This window comes from Vigna umbellata, chromosome 3 (genome assembly GCF_029865625.1).
Source record: "Vigna umbellata cultivar VRB3 chromosome 3, Vumbellata_1.0, whole genome shotgun sequence".
NCBI classification, from domain to species: Eukaryota; Viridiplantae; Streptophyta; class Magnoliopsida; order Fabales; family Fabaceae; genus Vigna; species Vigna umbellata.
The window spans coordinates 11,302,166-11,310,047 of record NC_142167.1 but is presented as its reverse complement, the minus strand read 5'-3'; positions in this window follow the sequence as shown (position 1 = coordinate 11,310,047).

Genomic DNA, 7,882 nt, shown 5'->3' with positions numbered 1-7,882 from the left:
GGAGGTGCGACCCTCTCATCAGTCCACTTCTTCCACTTCTTCCACTTCTTCCAGTTCGTCCAGTTCATCCCCTTCGTCCACTTCGTCCCCTTCGTCCACTTGGTCTACTTCTCCCACTTCTTCCACTTCTTCTTCTTATTTGATGGAAGAAGGATCCAGCTGATTCTGGTGCAAGATGGAATCAACGGAACTTCTCCTAGGAACTTCTGGAATCTGAACTAGAAAGGAGGATGAACATCATTTTGTTGCAACGGAAGAAGATGACTTATGATGATTATGACCGGAGGAAGCATAAACTCTGGAACCCACTCTTCAAACAATGTTCGGTGACTGGATTGAAGGAGAGTAGATGATTCAGTGATGAAGATAAGTTTGAGGCAAAGGAGGATTGAGTCAAACAGTGATGCGGTGAAGAAAACAGATGAATCGAGGATGGAGAAAATGGAATGAAGGAAGTGGTTTAGGTGCTGAAATATGATACGGAATGTGTAGAGGAATGCTAGGAATGGAAGCCTAGCTAGGGAGAGAGGCTAGAGGAAACTCTCAGGCTCTCTCTCTCGATGACCTTTAATAAGAAGAAAGTTCTGGACAGCATCAACATAAAACAATTCTTCATTCAAATCAAAGGTGCGGTTACAAGCACTGGAGCAAGGCATTTAAAGGAGAAAGAAAGCTCCTGGGTCACGCCTACACTTAGCTACGTTAGCTATGATGCAAGGGCCAACTGTGCAAGTGGAAAGAAAATGTGAGTGGCTACGTGGCCTATCAAACAAGAAGCTGGTGAAGAAACGTGAGTGGCAACTGGTGCATTTGTTGACGCTGGGCGCAAACCCTCATCTGCTGAGCACTAGACTTTCTTCAACTTCAACCAAGCTGCTGGTTGGAATGTGACTCATGTGGGCTTCGAAAGCAGCTTACTATGGATCTAAGTGAAGATTTGGCTTGCTTCTTCATTCTTGATGTTTCCTTGCTTCTTGATTTATCAAGTTTCTTGGCTAGTTGATCCATGATCTCCTAGCTTTATTAGACCGTACAAAACACAGATAAACATATTAAAGAGAATCCTACTAAGACTTAGAGAAAGAAAATTAAGAAAGAGTCTTTAACAATCCTTCTTCACTTCCCTTTCTTAGCCTTAGCTTAAGTTGATACTCCTTTGAATGGACTGCGCTAAATGGGTTTCCATCATACCCTCCCTCTTGAAAAAATGATTTGTCCTCAAATTGGGAAGATATAAAGAAGCACAACTTTGGTTTGTTACTTTCCTCCTGGATCAAAAATATATCTACAATAAGCATCAAATATATCTCCAATTAGTATCAATCCAAGAAAGAATTTTTTTATGGAAGTAACTTTAGAATAAGGACTTTGTTTTATAGTTTTAAAGAAATCTGAAAGTCCTATTTCACAAGTCACTTTTCTTTTATCTTGAGTTTCTTATATCCCTAAAGGTAACAATAACTCAAGATTTAAATTGCCATATTTTGAAGAGGGTAGTGTAATGATAATTGGTGTGGCAATTGGTTCAAAAGAGGAGTTATCATGCAAAGACTTAAAGATAATTGAAGAAGAATTAAAGGATTGGAAACCTTCCCTTTTTGGTTCCCTTTGAATTGTAGGAGTAGAATTTTCCATCAGTAGCAATTTCTCCTTTTCTCCCTTTTCTTTTTCTCTTCTCTCTTCTTCTTTTCTTCTCTCGTCTTCTTCTCTCTTCTCTTCTTCTCCCTTTCTCTTTTCTTCTTCTATCTTTTCTCTCAATTCCTCTTCTCTCCTTCTAGTCTCTCTCTTTCTTCTCTTATCCAAGAGTTTCTCAAGTTTTTCTTTAAATTCAATTTCCCTTCTAGAGAAACCATCTAGACCTTTCATAAATGTTTTTCCCTCTTGAATGAGGTGTCCCATTAATTCTAGGTCTCTCTTGGCTGAAGGAGGAACAAAGTTTCTTCTCATGCAAGCTCTTAGCTCATACCAATCATGAATGGAGGATTTTCTACCTTTCTTGACACTATATTGCCTATGATTCCACCACTCACTTGCATGTTCTTCTAATATAGAAAGATATATGTTAAGAGCAAAGGATTCACTATCTCTAGCAAGAAAAATATGTATTTTATCAATTTTTCTTTCCCAAGCTAAATATGTTAAAGCACTAATGTCCCTACCAAAGAATATCTTTCCTAGCTTGGTTGTACCTTTCATCCTTCCTTCTTTCCTTTTGTTCACCTTCATTTTGATTTTTCATGTATTGGGCAAACAAGTTCCTAAGCTCACTCATTTCTATTTCTCTCTTGGTGATCATGATTTCCTTATTCATCTTTTTAATTTCAAAAGTGGATTCTTAGTTTGAAAAGGTTTAAGATTTTACCTAGAGACAATTCCCAGGTAAGAGAGGTGAGCCAAAGGCCGCTTAAATACCAAGTCTTACCTAGCCAGAATGTCTAAGGTTACTTACTTGACCATTTTCAAAGTAAGATTCACTATTGAATTTAAAAAAATGGACTCAAACAATCAAAATAAAAGAGTTAAAACACCTATACTTCTAATGGAACAAAATCTTAGAGCATGAAAATAAAACAAAAGAAATCCTAGGTGAGGCTTGTAGCTTTGGCTAACAAGACACACTCACCGTCTACTATCAAAGCAAGCAAAGAAAATTGCCATGATTAGAGAGAGCACCAAGGACTCTTCTAAACACACTTGGTCTTAATGGCCTTTTACAAGAAAACAAATGAAAACAGATTACAAGTTCAAAACAAAATAGGATCAAGTTAAACTACTCTACTACTCCATGTATTCACTGATTTTGAATTTCTTTCTGTATCTCTCTTGGTGCTTTAGCCCTTCAATCCTTGCTCAAAGAGGATTCAATCTTCTGGAACAGTATTGGCTACTGCAGAGTATTGATTCTGTTGTTTAGCTCCTGATGCAACCGTGAAACTTCAATTAGATCACATTCATCTCACTCTTAATGGTCTTCACAAAGCTCTCCAAAGCAGTTTTTGAAAATCTGCTGCACAAGCTATAAGACTTCCTTCAAGTGAAAACCTGCACTATTATATCAAACCAGCAAGAATATCTAATGTTCCAGTTTAGCAAATCAATTTATTCAATTGGTCCAAAATTGATGATGGAATCAGCTTGAATTTAAGGACCAAACTGGTCAAAACAGAACTGGATGAAAACTGGGTTATTGTCTATAAGACAACACCAAACTGCACCAAAAATCAGAAAGCTGAATTGGTTTAAACAAGGTGTGACGAAAACTGTTTTGAACGATTTTTTAAAAACTGAAATCTGCACCTTCAATTGTAAAAAACCAGTTCAAAAAGATGTTTCAAAAATCTTTTTGATCATTGGCATTGCCTTTCCAAAACACAAACTGTGTAGACATATTGAATAGCACAAATCAGATTTAAGAAATTGGACTTTTCAGCATTGGAAGCTAAAACAGGATTTTCCTCTCGGCCAAGTATTTTGGCTTCATGTGCATCCACTCAAATCTCACATTCTGAACTGTTTCAGGGTATTTTCACTCCACTGACAAATTTCTTTTGGATGATATACACTGAATCTCACCATCACTCAAATGTATAGGTTGTGTCTCAAAATTTGTCTAGTGGAGTTGCCAAATTTTCACTCTTTTTCTCACTGCAGAATGGTGTTTTAGGAAGCTATTTTTTCTTGTTGTGGAGGCACTTGGATCAAGAGCTATATGAGTTTCCACCCCTCAAAATGCTACCACTAGCATGAGCAATCACCCTAGCACAAAATCTGCACCAATAAGCATCTAAATAGCACCAGAAATCAGAAAGTAAGGCTGGAACAGAACTGACTTATTATGGACAAAACCAGATTTTCAACTTAAAGACAAACAAGCAATTAAGGCTATTAATAAAGGAGGCACTGCAAATAGATCCTAACAAAGCTCTAGAGTAGATTAATAAAGCAAGAAAAACCAAAATTCAGGTTGAAATCAAGGTGAAACCAAACTGTTTGATATTTTCCAAAACTGTTTGATGAAATGCCCCAAAGAGAATTAGATTTTGTGTTTTGGGGTTTTAACTGCTTGAAACTGGATTGCACGGTTCTGCAAGCTTTTTAACACTTGATATGGCTTATTTTGATCATTTACTTTCAATCTAAAACACTGAACCAACTCTTACTACAATCCAAATTTAAATTTGAAGATCAAATCATCAAAGCAGATTCAGTTTTCAACACTGCACCAGAAAAATTTGGCTTGATTTTGGTGGTTTGAAACTCAACTTTCCACAGAAGTGGCTTAAACTCGAAATGAATCACTTCAGCAACTTTAATTAGTGATTTAAAACATGTTCAAACTCTGAAATGGGTTAAAAACATATTGCTACTCAGATTGACCTTGCCACTTCCTAATTTAACTCAAAATATGATGGTTTAAGAAACAACTCTGCACTTAGGCCAAGATATTACTAATTGAAATCTGCTAGCAACTTTTAAACACCATTTTAAACTTGTTCAAGCTATCAAATAGCTCAGAATTAGCAGAAATAAAAAACAGACCTTGTTATGGCCAATTTATGCAGAAAAATACCCCATCAATCCACCAAAATCAAGTTTGATTGATTCAAAAGCTATAGCAACAATGAAAATGACTCAAGAAAGTCTTAATACACTAGATCAATCTGGAAATTATCAGCTAGAATGAATTAAATTCAGATTAGACATCCAAGGATTTTTAAGCATGGTGAAAACCTTGAAATAAGACCAAAATAGTAGGTTCTTCTGGTTTATGAGGCAACCAAGCTATTCTAGATGCGTTTCATTGCTTGTTATGGTTTGCCATACCATTTGCAACCTTAGACAACACCAAACAGTGGTGGACAATGCATCAGAACAGACTTAAAAGACTTAAAACGGATTCAAAGAAAACTTAAACCAGAAATGAATTTTCAATCAGATTTGAAACTTGAACCAGAGCTTTAGTGATTCTGCTCATATCACCAAGGCTAGATTAACCTTTCATTGCCTTATTTGGTTGATATATGAATTCACTTTCATCTGAACTCAAGCACATCCAAAGATGGAGGAATAGCTTAGCTCTTGGTGCGTGGACGACCTAAGCTCATGATACCACTTGATGGAAGAAGGATCCAGCTGATTTTGGTGCAAGATGGAATCAACGGAACTTCTCCTAGGAACTTCTGGAATTTGAACTAGAAAGGAGGATGAACATCATTTTGTTGCAGCGGAAGAAGATGAATTATGATGATTATGACCGGAGGAAGCATAAACTCTGGAACCCACTCTTCAAACAGTGTTCGGTGACTGGATTGAAGGAGAGTAGATGATTCAGTGATGAAGATAAGTTTGAGGCAAAGGAGGATTGAATCAAACAGTGATGCGGTGAAGAAAACAGATGAATCGAGGATGGAGAAAATGGAATGAAGGAAGTGGTTTAGGTGCTGAAATATGATACGGAATGTGTAGAGGAATGCTAGGAATGGAAGCCTAGCTAGGGAGAGAGGCTAGAGGAAACTCTCAGGCTCTCTCTCTCGGTGACCTTCAATAAGAAGAAAGTTCTGGACAGCATCAACAGAAAAAATTTCTTCATTCAAATCAAAGGTGCGGTTACAAGCACTGGAGCAAGGTATTTAAAGGAGAAACAAAGCTCCTGGTTCACGCCTACACTTAGCTACGTTAGCTATGATGCAAGGGCCAACTGTGCAAGTGGAAAGAAAATGTGAGTGGCTACGTGGCCTATCAAACAAGAAGCTGGTGAAGAAATGTGAGTGGCAACTGGTGCATTTGTTGACGCTGGGCGCAAACCCTCATCTGTTGAGCACTAGGCTTTCTTCAACTTCAACCAAGCTGCTGGTTGAAGATTTGGCTTGCTTCTTCATTCTTGATGTTTCCTTGCTTCTTGATTTATCAAGTTTCTTGGCTATTTGATCCATGATCTCCTAGCTTTATTAGACCCTACAAAACACATATAAACATATTAAAGAGAATCCTACTAACACTTAGAGAAAGAAACTTAAGAAAGAGTCTTTAACAGTCCTTCTTCACTTCCCTTTCTTAGCCTTAGCTTAAGTTGATACTCCTTTGAATGGACTGCCCTAAATGGGTTTCCATCATTATTCTTCTTCTTGTTCTTCTTCTTGTCCTTCTTGTTCTTGTTCTTATTCTTCTTTTTCCACTTCGTCCACGTCTTCCACTATGTCTACTTCATCCACTTTGCCACTTCGTCCACATCGTCCACTTCGTCAATTTCGTCAACTTCGTCAACTTCGACAACTTCGTCCACTTCGTCCACTTCCACTTCGTCCACATCGTGAACTTCGTCCACTTCGTCCACTTCGTCCACTTCGCCCACTTCGTCCACTTCGCCCACTTCGTCCACTTCGTTCACATCGTCCACATCGTCCACTTCGTCCATTTCGTCCACTTCGTGAACTTCGTCCACTTCGTCCACTTCGTTCACTTCGTCAACTTCGTCAACTTCGTCAACTTCGTTCACTTCGTCAACTTCGTCAACCTCGTCCACTTCGACCACTTCGTCAACTTCGTCCACTTCAACTTCTTCCACTTCGTCCACTTCTCCCACTTCTTCCACTTCTTCCACTTCTTCTTCTTATTCTTCTTCCACTTCTTCTTCTTGTTCTTCTTCTTGTTCATCTCTTTCTGCTTATTCTGCTCCTTCCACTACTTCCACTTTGTCCACTTCGTCCACTTCTCCATCTTCTTCCACTTCTTCTTCTTATTCTTCTTCCACTTCTTCTTCTTGTTCTTCTTCTTGTTCATCTTGTTGTACTTATTCTGGTTTTTCCACGTCTTCCACTACGTCTACTTCGTCCACTTCGCCACTTCGTCCACATCGTCCACATCGTCCACTTCGTCAATTTCGTCAACTTCGTCAACTTCGTCCACTTCGTCCACTTCCACTTCGTCCACTTCGTCCACATCGTGAACTTCGTCCACTTCACCCACTTCGCCCACTTCGTCCACTTCGTCCACTTCGTTCACATCGTCCACATCGTCCACTTCGTCCATTTTGTCCACTTCGTCCACTTCGTTAGCTTCGTCCACTTCGTCCACTTCGTTCACTTCGTCAACTTCGTCAACCTCGTCCACTTCGTCAACCTCGTCCACTTCGACCACTTCGTCAACTTCGTCCACTTCAACTTCTTCCACTCCGTCCACATCTCCCACTTCTTCCACTTCTTCTTCTTATTCTTCTTCCACTTCTTCTTCTTGTTCTTCTACTTGTTCATCTTCTTCTGCTTATTCTGCTTCTTCCACGTCTTCCACTTCGTCCACTACGTCCACTTCTCCCACTCCGTCCACTTCGTCCACTTCGTCCGCTTCGTTCACTTCGTCTACTTCGTCCACTTCGTCCACTTCGTCCATTTCGTCCACTTCCTCCACTTCGTCCACTTCGTTCACTTCGTCAACATCGTTAACCACGTCCATTTCGACCACTTCGTCCACTTCAACTTCTTCCACTTCGTCCACTTCTCCCACTTCTTTCACTTCTTCTTCTTATTCTTCTTCCACTTCTTCTTCTTGTTCTTCTTCTTTTTCATCTCTTTCTGCTTATTCCGCTTCTTCCACTTCTTCCACTTTGTCCACTTCGTCGACTTCTCCATCTTCTTCCACTTCTTCTTCTTATTCTTCTTGCACTTCTTCTTCTTGTTCTTCTTCTTGTTCATCTTGTTCTACTTATTTTGGTTTTTCCACGTCTTCCACTATGTCTACTTCGTCCACTTCGCCACTTCGTCCACATCGTCCACATCGTCCACTTCGTCCACTTCGTCAATTTCGTCAACTTCGTCAACTTCGTCCACTTCGTCCACTTCCACTTCGTCCACTTCGTCCACATCGTGAACTTCGTCCACTTCGTCCA